This window comes from Sciurus carolinensis, chromosome 12, assembly GCF_902686445.1.
Source record: "Sciurus carolinensis chromosome 12, mSciCar1.2, whole genome shotgun sequence".
NCBI classification, from domain to species: domain Eukaryota; kingdom Metazoa; phylum Chordata; class Mammalia; order Rodentia; family Sciuridae; genus Sciurus; species Sciurus carolinensis.
The window spans coordinates 31,446,526-31,459,816 of NC_062224.1; the positions used below are offsets into that span (position 1 = coordinate 31,446,526).

At 38.6% G+C, this 13,291-nt stretch overlaps 1 non-coding gene and 2 pseudogenes across 1 annotated transcript; all 3 read left to right on the forward strand.

Annotated features, from left to right (window-relative positions):
• The window catches only part of LOC124962348 (soluble calcium-activated nucleotidase 1-like), a 914,602-nt pseudogene that overhangs the window by 879,063 nt on the left and 22,248 nt on the right, over nt 1–13,291 (forward strand).
• The window catches only part of LOC124961183 (uncharacterized), an 88,319-nt pseudogene that overhangs the window by 72,331 nt on the left and 2,697 nt on the right, over nt 1–13,291 (forward strand).
• Nucleotides 718–794, forward strand: Trnaa-cgc (transfer RNA alanine (anticodon CGC)). The gene has a single exon. It is a non-coding gene; the product is annotated as a tRNA-Ala (tRNA).

A 13,291-nucleotide genomic window follows, 5' to 3' on the forward strand; every position in this document is an offset into this window, starting at 1 on the left:
CTCAAGCACAAGGCCCTGAGTTCGATCCCCAGCACTGCAAAAAAAAAAAAAAAAAAAAAAAAAAAAAAAGTGAATTAAACTGGAAAAATGAGGGACTACAGCAAAAGAAAAAAAAAACAGTATATTTCTGGCATCAAAGCAATCAGCAGAAAATTCTTCAAAATGTGTATGTCATGTAGATATTTCTTTATTAAAGTGACTTTATTCTCAGTAAGATTATTTTATTGACCCTCCTTTGGGGTCTGCTATTTTGTCCTGTTCTGAAGCTGTCTTTTTTAGTCATCCAGGTCTAATAGTGGAAAACTAGAAAATGCACATCAGCAGAAAATTAAAATCATAGGTAAATCTACTCCCCAAAGACAAACCTTGCTAACATTTACATTGTGTATATACATATTTTCTTCCAGATTTTTATGCATATTTACACACACCACTTTGTTCTAAAAATTTTATAACTTGTGTTTTCACTTCTGTGATCTTTTTCTATGTAAATACATTTTTCTTAGCTGCATTACATTACATTGTATAGATGTAATTTATGGACTTATTAGATTGGGTTGAAATATACTGTCATGAATGGCATCCTATCGATACAGATAGACTGAAAAATCCTTAATATTTTTTTGTGTGTGGTGAAAAAAATAAAAAACACTTTACCTTTACCTGTGCTTCATTTCAAACTCACTTAGGTAGTATAATCTTTAATCTTCGGCCAGGGGCTGGGGATATAGCTCAGTTGGTAGAGTGCTTGCCTCGCAAGCACGAGGCCCTGGGTTCAATCCCCAGTACAGCAAAAATAAAAAAATAAAAATCTTCAGCCTGACAGACATGTCTGCTGGAGCCGAAGTAATCGGCACTCCACCATGATCCCCCCTCTCTTTACCATTTCTGGCATCCAACCTGGCTCTGTAGGGCCATCATCTTCCTCCTTGATGGAAGAAGACTGCAGTTAAACTGCCATCTGGAACCCAGGGAGCCCTCATGCATAGGGAGCTGGAAGGGCCTGAGACCATGTCCTCCCTGGGTTACTCTAAAACCAAGGACTGACAGGCATGGGGGGAGCAATAGCTCAGCTGTTTCACTCTAGGCAGGAATGAATGTGAGGTGCTTTGCACTATTTTTCAGTGTCATCTCAGTGAATTAAAAGCCATTTTCTCACTGTGATTGCTGGTTTTAAATGCACCATTTAGTGACTGCTTTCCTACCTGGTCATTTCTCCCTTTACCTGCCCTTGTTCCTTACACTTTCCACTGCATTGCTTGCATTTGAATTCTAGGCTCAGCTTCTGCTCCTGGAGATACCCAAAGCCTAGCACCTGTTATGGTCACTTCAACAGTGGAGATTGTGAGGGTGGGGCCCGTGTGTGTTGTTGCAGAGATATTGCAGGAATTCATCTAGTCACCGAAAGGAAATATATCACACACCATATAACAATGTTTAATAAACAATGGACCACATACGCATTCAATGGTGCTTCCATAAAGCTGAAAATTTCCTATTGCCTAGTGGTGATGTAGCTGTGGTACAGTATCACATTACTCATGTGCTTGTGGTGATGCTGGTTTAAGGTAATTTACACATTGACAGGGAAACAGAACAGTTAAGGCCCTCTTTATTTTTCACATGAAACAACTGTATACTTTTTGCATTTGAGTTTAAGATTTGTGTGTGTATATGTGTGTGTGTGCAAGAACATGAAGCTAATTAGAAGTAGCCAATGTCAAAACCTATGTTTTCTGATTAGACAATTATACTCCTACAAAATGAACTAATATGGCCAAAAATAAAGTTGATATAGGATGAATATGCTAACCTGAATTAAATTTAGGAAGCCTGACTTTTAAAATGTAGAATGCAATATTACTTCCTTTTTATCCTCAGTGGATATATTACCTGCCTAACATTAGATAGTCTAATCTCTATCTCTATCTATCTATATATGTATTTGTACATATATTCCTATAACAAAGTTTTAATTTATTATAAATAAGTCACAGTAAAAGAGTTACAACAATATATAATAAGACAGAACAATTACAAAAAATAGAGTCTAATAAAATTTATGTGAATGTAGTTTCTTTTCTTGAGTCAAAACAAATACTAGTATTGTTGGACTGTGGTAATTTAATACCTGTGTTTCATTCCTGACCCTCCACTCCATCTTTCATCTTTATTTATTTATTTATTTTTTAAAGGTGAAAAAACTAGTGTTTTATTTTATTATTTTTTTATTGTAAACAAGTGGGATACATGTTGTTTCTCTGTTTGTACATGGCGTAAAGGCATAACACTTGTGTAATCATAAATTTACATAGGGTAATGTTGTTTGATTCATTCTGTTATTTTTTCCCCTTCCCTCCCCCCCACCCATCTTTTCCCTCTATACAGTCCTTCCTTCCTCCATTCTTGACCCCCTCCCTGACCCTAACTCTAACCCTAAAACTAACCCCTCCCACCCCCCATTATGTGTCATCATCCACTTATTAGCGATATCATTTGTCCTTTGGTTTTTTGAGATTGACTTATCTCACTTAGCATGGTATTCTCCAATTTCATCCATTTGCCTACAAATGCCATAATTTTATCATTCTTTATGGCTCAGTAATATTCCATTGCATATATATATCACAATTTCTTTATCCATTCATCAATTGAAGGACATCTAAGTTGGTTCCACAATGTGGCTATTGTGAACTGAGCAGCTATGAACATTGATGTGGCTTTATCTCTGTAATATGCTGATTTTAAGTCCTTTGGGTATAGGCCAAGGAGTGGGATAGCTGGGTCAAATGGTGGTTCCATTCCAAGTTTTCTAAGGAGTCTCCACACTGCTTTCCAGAGTGGCTGCGCTAGTTTGCAGCCCCACCAGCAATGTATGAGTGTACATTTCTCCCCACATCCTCGCCAACACCTGTTGTTGCTTGTATTCTTGATAATCGCCATTCTAATTGGGGTGAGATGGAATCTTGGGTGGTTTTGATTTGCATTTCTCTTATTACTAGAGATGTTGAACATTTTTCCATATGTTTGTTGATTGCTTATAGATCTTCTGTGAAGTATCTGTTAATTTCCTTAGCCCATTTGTCGATTGGATTATTTGCATTCTTGGTGTAGAGTTTTTTGAGTTCTTTACAGATTCTGGAGATTGGTGCTCTATCTGAAGTATGATTGGCAAAGATTTTCTCCCACTCTGTAGGCTCTTTCTTTGCATTGCTGATAGTTTCCTTTGCTGAGAGAAAGCATCTTAATTTGAATCTATCCCAGTTATTGATTCTTGCTTTTATTTCTTGTGCTATGGGAGTCCTGTTGAGGAAGTCTGGTCCTAAGCCAAAATGTTGAAGCTCTGGACCTACTTTTTCTTCTATAAGATGCAGGGTCTCTGGTCTGATTCTGAGGTCCTTAATCCATTTTGAGTTTAGTTTCGTGCATGGTGAAAGATATGGGTTTAGTTTCATTCTGTTGCACATGGATTTCCAAATCTCCCAGCGCCATTTGTTGAAGAGGCTATCTTTTCTCCATTGAATATTTTTCGTCCCTTTTTCTAGTATGAGAAAATTGTATTTCTTTGGGTTTGTGTCCATGTCCTCTATTCTGTACCATTGATCCACCTTTCTATTTTGGTACCAATACCATGCCGTTTTTTTTTTACTATTGGTTTGTAGTAGAGTTGAGGATCTGGTATTGTGATACCCCCTGCTTCACTCTTTCTGTCAAGGATTGCTTTAGCTATTCTGGTTTTTTTTATACTTCCAGATAAATTTCATAATTGCTTGCTCTATTTCTGTAAGGTACATCATTGGGATTTTAATTGGAATTGCATTGAATCTGTATAGCACTTTTGGTAGTATGGCCATTTTGACAATATTAATTCTGCCTATCCAAGAACCTGGGAGATCTTTCCATCTTCTAAGGTTTTCTTTAATTTCTCTCTTTAGTGTTCTGTAGTTCTCACTGTAGAGGACTTTCACCTCTTTTGTGAGATTGATTCCCAAGTATTTTATTTTTTTTGATGCTATTGTGAATGGGGTAGTTTTCCTAATTTCTCTTTCTGAAGATTCATCACTTATGTATAAGAATGCCTTAGATTTATGTGCATTGATCTTATATCCCGCTACTTTACTGAATTCACTTATGTGATCTAAAAGTTTTCTGGTGGAATTTCCTGGTTCCTCTAAGTATATAATCATATCATCAGCAAATAGGGATAGTTTGAGTTCTTCTTTTCCTATTCGTATTCCTTTAATTTCTTTGGTCTGTCTAATTGCTCTGGCTAGAGTTTCAAGGATGATATTAAAAAGAAGTGTTGAAAGAGGGCATCCCTGCCTTGTTCCAGTTTTTACGGGGAATGCTTTCAGCTTTTCACCATTTAGAATGATATTAGCCATGGGCTTAGCGTAGATGGCCTTTACAATGTTAAGGAATGTTCCCACTATCTCTATTTTTTCTAGTGTTTTGAGCATGAAGGGGGGCTGTATTCTATCAAATGCTTTTTCTGCATCTATTGAAATAATCATGTGATTCTTGACTTTAAGTCTATTGATATGGTGAATTACATTTATTGATGATTTCCTGATGTTGAAACAACCTTGCATCCCTGGGATGAAACCCACTTGATCATGGTGCACTATGTTTTTAATATGTTTTGTATGCGATTTGCTAAAATTTTATTGAGAATTTTTGCATCGATGTTCATTAAGGATATTGGTCTGAAATTTTCTTTTCTCGATGTGTCTCTGTCTGGTTTAGGTATCAGGGTAATATTGGCTTCATAGAATGTGTTTGGGAGGGTTCCCTCCTCTTCTGTTTTATGGAATACTTTGAGAAGTATTGGAATGAGCTCTTCTTTAAAAGTTTTGTAGAACTCGGCTGAGAACCCATCTGGTCCTTGACTTTTCTTTGTTGGTAGGCTTTTGATGACTTCTTCTATTTCATTACTTGAAATTGGTCTATTTAAATTGTGTATGTCCTCCCCGTTCAGTTTTGGCAATTCATATGTCTCTAGAAACCTGTTGATGACTTCGAAATTTTCTATTTTGTTGGAGTGTAGATTTTCAAAATAGCTTCTAATTATGTTTTGTATTTCAGTCGTGTCTGTTGTGATATTTCCTTGTTCATTCCAAATTTTAGTGATTTGGGTTTTCTCTCATCTTCTCTTTGTTAGTGCGGCTAAAGGTTTATCAATTTTGTTTATATTTTTGAAGAACCAACTATTTGTCAATTTTTTGTATTGTTTCTTTTGTTTCAATTTCATTGATTTCAGCTCTGAGTTTAACTATTTCCTGTCTTCTACTACCTTTGGTGTTGGTCTATTCTTCTTTTTCTAGGGCTTTGAGCTCTAGTGTTAGGTCATTTACTTGTTGAGTTTTACTTCTTTTATTAAATGCGCTCCATGAAATAAATTTTCCTCTAAGTACTGCTTTCATAGTGTCCCAGAGATTTTGATAGAATGTTTCTTTGTTCTCATTTACCTCTAAGAATTTTTTAATTTCCTTCCTAATATCTTCTGTTATCTATTCATCATATAACAGCATATTGTTCAATCTCCACATGTTGGAGTAGTTTCTGTTTTTTACTCTTTCATTTATTTCTAACTTCAATCCATTATGATCTGATAGAATACAAAGTAGTGTCTCTATCTTCTTGCATTTGCTAACATTAGCTTTGTGGCATAATATATAGTCTATTTTAGAGAAGGATCCATGCACTGCTGAGAAGAAAGTGTATTCGCTCTTGGTTGGATGGTATATTCTATAAATGTCTGTTAAGTCTAAATTATTGATTGTGTTATTGAGATCTGTGGTTTCTTTGTTCAATTTTTGTTTGGAAGATCTGTCCAGTGGTGAGAGAGGTGTGTTAAAATCACCTAGTATTATTGTGTTATGGTCTATTTGGTTTCTAAAATTGAGAAGGATTTGTTTGACATACATGGATGAGCCACTGTTTGGGGCATAGATGTTTATGATTGTTATATCTTGCTGATTTATGCTTCCCTTAAGCAGTATGAAATGTCCTTCTTTATCCCTTCTGACTAACATTGGTTTGAAGTCCACATTATCTGAAATGAGGATGGATACTCCAGCTTTTTTGCTGAGTCCATGTGCATGGTATGTTTTCCCCCATACTTTCACCTTTAGTCTATGGGTATCTCTTTCTATGAGGTGAGTCTCTTGCAGGCAACATATTGTTGGATTTTTCTTTTTAATCCAATCTGCCAGTCTATGTCTTTTGTTTGATGAATTCAGGCCATTAACATTCAGGGTTATTATTGAGATATGGTTTGTATTCCTGGTCATTTGGTTCATTTTAAAAATTTTATTTATTTATTTTTTATTTTTTTGACACACCTTGGTTCCTCCTTTATTTGACCATTCCTTTAGGATAATTCCTCCCTTTGCTGATTTGCTTCTTTATTTTTTATCTCTTCCTCATGGAATATTTTGCTGAGAATGTTCTGTAATGCTGGCTTTCTTTTTGTAAATTCTTTTAGCTTTTGTTTATCATGGAAGGATTTTATTTCATCATCAAATTTGAAGGTAAGTTTTGCTGGGTATAAGATTCTTGGTTGGCATCCATTTTCTTTCAGAGCTTGAAAAATGTTGTTCCAGGCCCTTCTAGCTTTTAGGGTCTGGATTGAAAAATATGCTGATATCCGTATTGGTTTCTCCCGAATATAATTTGGTTCTTTTCTCTCACAGCCTTTAAAATTCTGTCTTTATTTTGTATGTTAGGTATTTTCATTATAATGTGCCTTGGTATGAGTCTGTTGTAATTTTGTGTATTTGGAATCCTATAAGCCTCTTGAACTTGATTTTCCATTTCATTCTTCAGATTTGGGAAATTTTCTGATATTATTTCATTGAATAGATTGTTCATTCCTTTGGTTTGTTTCTCTAAGCCTTCCTCAATCCCAATAATTCTCAAATTTGACCTTTTCATGATATCCAATAGCTCTTGGAGATTCTGTTCATGATTTCTTACCATCTTCTCTGTTTGTTCAACTTTGTTTTCAAGGTTAAATATTTTGTCTTCAATATCTGAGGTTCTGTCTTCCAGGTGTTCTATCCTTTTGGTTATGCTTTCTATGGAGTTCTTAATTTGGTTTATTGTTTCCTTCATTTCAAGGATTTCTCTTTGTTTTTTTCTCAATATCTCTAACTCTTTATTGAAATGATCTTTTGCTTCCTGTATTTGCTCTTTTAAGTGTTGATTGGTGCGATCATTCAATGCCTGCATTTGCTCTTTTATCTCATCATTCAATGCCTTCATTTGCTCTTTCATCTCATCGTTTGCTTCCCTGAGCATTTTAATTATGTACATTCTGAACTCCCTTTCTCTCATTGCTTCTGCCATGCTGTCGTTGGATTTTATTGATGTAACATCTAGATTTGTTTGGGGCATTTTCTTCCCTTGTTTTCTCATATTGTTCAGGAATCAGTGGGTCATTAAGATATTGCAGATTTCCTCTATTGACTTATAATGTCCCTGATGATTGCTAGTATATCCCCTCTTATCCTTCAGTAGCCTGCAGTCTTGGAGGAAGTTGATAATGCGGTGCTCCCCAAGGAAGCTGCCTCTCTAGGGTTGGTGACCCTCAGGTGGGGTATATTCCCTGATAGTGGGCAGAGGTGCCTCCACTTGTTGACCAATGGCCATCCAAAGGGGAACTAGGCTGCAGGCTGAGGCAAGGCCTGTTTATGCCTGTGTCTCTGGTTTTACCATCCTTGTGGGAAAACCTCACCTGGCAGGGAAGACTCACCTGGTGGGGAGGTCTCGCTGGTCAGTTCCCCTCCTAGAGGTTCCCCTCAATCTACAACTACCTCCTGGGCTGGGCTGTCTTCCTCTGCAATGTTCCCAGGGGCCAGGACCTACCTCCTGGGCCTGGGAGCCTCACCCTTCGCAGATGAGTCTCCTTAGGCTGCCTCTCCACAGAGAATCTGCCCGCAGTCCTGGAAACTTCGCTCCGCCCCTAGGCGTGTCTCTGTGTGGCTCTTCCAGCAAGAAGCCGGTCCTAGGACCCTGCTCTGCACCTAATCGCCTGGCTATGTGGCCCCTCCTCTGAGCCACCACCTGGAGCCCCGTACAATAGCTCCAAGACCTAGCGACCCACCACACACCTCTTCCTCTGGACAGTCGCCCGGTTTCCTATGCAGTCACTAGGGGTCCAAGCAACTCACTTCATGTCTCCTCCTCCTGCCAACCGCCCGTAGCCCTAGGCAGTCACTCCAAGTCCAAGTGACCCACCCTGTTCCTCCTCCTCCTCAGGGTAGCCCCCCGGGTGTTCAGGAGGGGTCTCTCGGGGACCAAGCGACCCACCATGCTCCTCCTCCAGGCAGGCCACCGGTGTTCAGGAGCGGTCGCTTTGAGTCCAAACAACTCACCACTGGCCTCATCCTCTGGCAACCGCCTGTAGCTCTGATGCAGTCACTCCTAGACCAAGCGACCTGCGGGCTTCTCCTCTTCCTCCGGGCAGCCCCCTGGGTGTTCAGGAGCGCTCGTTCTGAGTCCAAACAGCTCGCCACATAACTCCTCCTCAGGTAGCCGCCTGGAGCCCCAGTGGTTGTTCCGAGTCCAAGCACTGTGCTGAGCCGCCTCCTCTACGATGATCCCAGTTGTCTGTGTTTACCGCTCCAGTGGGGGGAGGGGCGTCTCGCCGAGCAACTCTACTTCACAAAGTTCCCTGCGTTCCGGGGCTACCGCCCCATCCGGGACGCCTACCCAACGGGAGAGACTCAGCTGGCGGCTTTGAGTTGGTCCCAAGTCTCTCACTATCTCCACTTTTGAATCCTGCGTCCTGGAGCAACATGAAATGCAGCCGCCCTCTAGTCCGCCATCTTGAAAACCCTCTCATCTTTTTTTATTACTTTCCCAGAATCTCCTTCACTTTTTTTGGCACCTGAAGGTGAACTGCTTCTACAAAGCACAACATAGGAGGACGACGTGCAATTGTCAGCTATTCGGAGAGAAAGTCGGTTGCACTCATGGGAGAGAGGGATAAGTATGGTATCAGGCGAGTGTGGTAAGCATTCTAAGAGAGGTGCAAAGTCCTTTGGGAGGACAGAGGAAGGAAAGATAAACTCTGGCAGAGGGAGAAAGGAAGGCTTGCTGGAACAGGTGACCTTAAGCTGGGTCTGGAAGGATGGGTAGGATTTTGACAGGTGGATGTTGGGGTGGGGGAGGAGAAGAAAGGAGCAGCATGAACACAGAAAAATGCAATACATGCTCCAGTCTGGTGGGACGATGGGCTCACAGGTCACAGGGGGGGAGGTGGAAGAGATGTGCATACAATTAGGGGGAGGACTTTCCCTTTATTGTCTGGGAGTTTCAGTTTTGTCTGATGAACAGTATTCTGTGAGCAGGAGAGTGTCACAGTTACATTTGTATTTTAGAGCATCATCTGAAGTTGTGTTTCTTTTCTTGTGAGATACTCTGCATTGTGTTGTACTCAGTCATTTGCTTAACAGAGAACAGCATTCGCATACCGTAACAGCAGAGCTCTTTATCATGGCTGTGGCTCTGATGGAGCAGAGAGTCTGCCTCTATGGTCTGCTTTCCCTCTTCCATTTGTTCCACTGCCATTTGCACACTAAGTTCTGAACATACTTGTCTTTCTAGAAGTTCCTAGAAAACATCTGGCCTTGCACTTTCCTGGTCTAGGGCTTTGGTGCTAGTTCTTCCCTCAGCCTCTTATAACTTTTCCACTGGCTTCTTTATAACTGACGTTTCCTCAAAGATTTCCCTGCCCATTCAATTCAAAGTAACACTCAGGCTATTTTCTACAGAGCAACTAACAAAATGATTCATTTATTATTTACATGCTAATTTTTTACCCTCTGCCACTGTATTGGCTCCTTAGTTACCATCCTCCAGGGTATTCCCAGGGCTCTGCAGATCACACACAATGGAGTCAATAAGCACTTACTAAATGAAAGAAATGAATGGAGGGACTGAACTTGTTAGAGAACTGCAAAGATGTTACCTTCCTATAAAAAAGGAACCCTTGTAACAGTTGGGGCCGCTTCTCCTCTGCCCTCTGCTTCAGTGCGTTGTATGATGGTCCAGACTGGAGTCTGCTAATAAATTTTCCTTTTGCGCTTGCATCTGACTCTGGCTCCCTGGTGGTCTTTGGGGGACTCATGGACTTGGGCATTTCCTAATAACAGAAGAAAGCCTTCAGGTATTATATTAAAGATGATGAAGCAGCTGTAAAATTAAAACTACTACCGCATAAACATGATATCATCACGTTTCTTGGTGTTGGAGGCCATTGGATAACAACAGAAGAAAGCCTTCAGGTATTATCAGAAACAATAAAGCATTTCTGTTAGACCAAGAATGTAATTAAAAAGAATAATACCTAATTATACCTTTTTTTTTTTTTTTTTTTTTTTTTGCAGGCTGGGTATTGAAACCAGAGCCTTGTGCTTGAGAGGCAATCACTCTGTCAACTGAGATATATCCCCAGTCCTTAATTATACCCTATAGAAATGTAGTTTATTTCTTTATGTTAGATATATGTTGACCAAAATGTTAAAACAGTGCCTAAAAGGGAAGTTCTTCAGTTAGAATTAATTATAATTTTATTTAGTTGTTTGAAAGTAGTGACTTCTGCATTTTTAAATGCAGCTCAGTGGTAGATCGCTTGCCTGGCATGCATGAGACCCTGGGTTCAGTCCCCACCACTCCAGAAAAAACCTGATTGCTGTGCACAGTGGTGCATGTCTGTAATCCCAGTGACTCAAGAAGCTGAGGCAGGAGGATGACAAGTTCAAGCCAACCTTAGTAATTTAGGACCTAAGCAACTTAGCAAGACCCTGCCTTCAAATAAAAAATAAAAGTGCTAGGGATGTAGATCAGTAGAAAGTTGCCCTTGGGTTCAATCCCCAAAATAATTTTAAAAAACTATATTTCAAATAGCAATCTTTTCTTACTAACAAACATCATTGACATATACTTAACAAAGGAGTTTTGTGTAAAGTTATCACAACTTCCTTATTATTTAAATTGAAATTACAATTTAAAGGTATCAATACATAATCTTCCAAATGTTTTTCAGTAGAATTCAAATTAAATATATCACAGGTGATATGTAAATACCATAATTCTCATATGCCCATCTTGACTGACTTTCTACTATTCTTATGAAGGTGACTGGTAAGTCAAATGGCCAGAAACCAGATACACATACCTCTACCACTTCACTACCAGGATTCTAGATTGACCTTCATCTAACCTATACACCTTGCTGTTTCATCATCATTTGGGGCCATAAAATAGAAAAGAAAACATTATACCAACATTATAGTTTACATGTTGTTAAAGTTTACTGAGTTTTTGTGATTTAGACATTATTTAATTTTGCAGAATTTTTTCTGGCTCTTGCTACTAATCATCCTTCTGCGCTTAGGCTCACAGTAACTGATTGATCTTTGTTTATTCTGTCCAAGTTGGATCCTCTGGATAGCCATTACCTTTTCCTCAAGGGAGTAAGGGTGGCTTTCCTTAATGATGAAATTTTGGAATTTGTCAAATGTACAACAGGGAAAATATCTTTATATCCTTTTCTTTTATGGACTTGAGTTTCCAACTTGAAATTTACCTTGTACTCTAGTTATAAATTCTTTCATTATGATAATAAGAACAAAAATTAGCCATTAACTTTTCTCGAGTATGCCAGTGTTCCAAATGTCTTGCAGGTATTTGTTTAAATGTTAAAACAATCTATGAGATTTAAGAATTATTATCCCTGTTTCACATTTGAAGAAATTAAAGGATAGCAAGTGACAGAACCAGAGTCATACCCAGAAAGTCTCCCTCCTTTCAGAGTTGGAAATAAACCATAATATTATGTGGAAGATGGTTTGGCTTTCTCTTTAACTTGACACTACACATGTTACCTTGAGAGGCTGCACACTTTACTCCTATGATAGTATCATTGCACAAAATGTTTCACAGAACAGTTGGTTTTTAGAAATATTGGTGCTAAGAAATCTTCATCAAATGAGAATGCATCTGGATTTTTAAAAATAGAAGTCATTTAGTTGGGCATGGTTGTGCATTTGTATAATCTCAGCTACTCTGGAGGCTAAGGCAGGATTGTAAGTTCAAGGCTGGCCTCAGCAACTTAGTGAAACCCTGTCTCAAAAAAAAAATAAAGGAGGGGGAGGGGGTCTAGGGAAGGGCTGTAGATCAGTGGTAAAGTGCACCTGGGTTCAATCCCTAGTACCACCAAAAAAAATCTAGTGAATGAAGTCAGATCATTCCAGTTTTGGTGAAAGTAATGAGAAGTTTCTCTGTGAGAAGGAGAAACCAGTTCCAAAAACAAAGGTCCAAAATTCTCTCAAGAAGGGTCAACTTCTCTTAAGAATTGCTTTTATTTCTAAGATGACTGTTTGAAATGCAGTTGTGCTTCATAAGTTTCAATGTATTGGATAAAAATGTTCTTGTATGATAACTTTTGTGTGAAGGGATTTATATAATACCTTTACATTTGTATCCACCGAACATCATACATTACCTTTGTCAAATGTGTGTAGTTATATATGTGTGATGTGTGCAAAGTTCAGTCCCTTTTATGAGTAATGACAGATTTATTTCAAAGGTTTAAAATAGTAATATTTAAGACTGGGGGTGTAGATCAGTGGTAGAGCACTTGCCTAGCATGTGCAAGGCCCTGGGTTCAATCCCCAGCACCCCAAACAAAAGAGAAAAGAAAAAGTAATATGTAATGAGAGCACTAAATGTGTTGCACGTTAAGGAGCTTTCAGAACTCTTTCATGTAGTAAATGTAGTAGTCTAAAATATTTTGATTTAAATATTTTTCAAATAATTATTTTATTTTCTTATTTAAAAAGTTATGTCCCTAGGATAACATGAGATGAGAACAGTAGAAAACACCATATAGCTATTACGAATGAGAGCCAGGCATGGTAGCATTCACCTACGCTTAGGGGCTCAGGGAGGCTAAGGTGGGAGGATCACAAGTTCAAAGTCAGCCTCAGCAACTTAGGAAGACCCTAAGCAATTTAGCAAGACCCTTTCTCAAAATAAAAATAAATATACTAAAAATACTGTGGATGTGGCTCCATGGTTAAGTGCCCCTGGGTTCAATTCTCAATAACCCCCAAATAAACAAATACAATTAGTTAGCATGTTTTGAATCTTACATGTAGAATATAGGCTGACTGTTTGTCCTGTGTTAATTCTCTCAAACCACCTCTACTCATCTCATGACAAGATGATTTTAATCTATTTGACAAATCCCTGGATCAGGTTTATATGAAATATGTTAAAT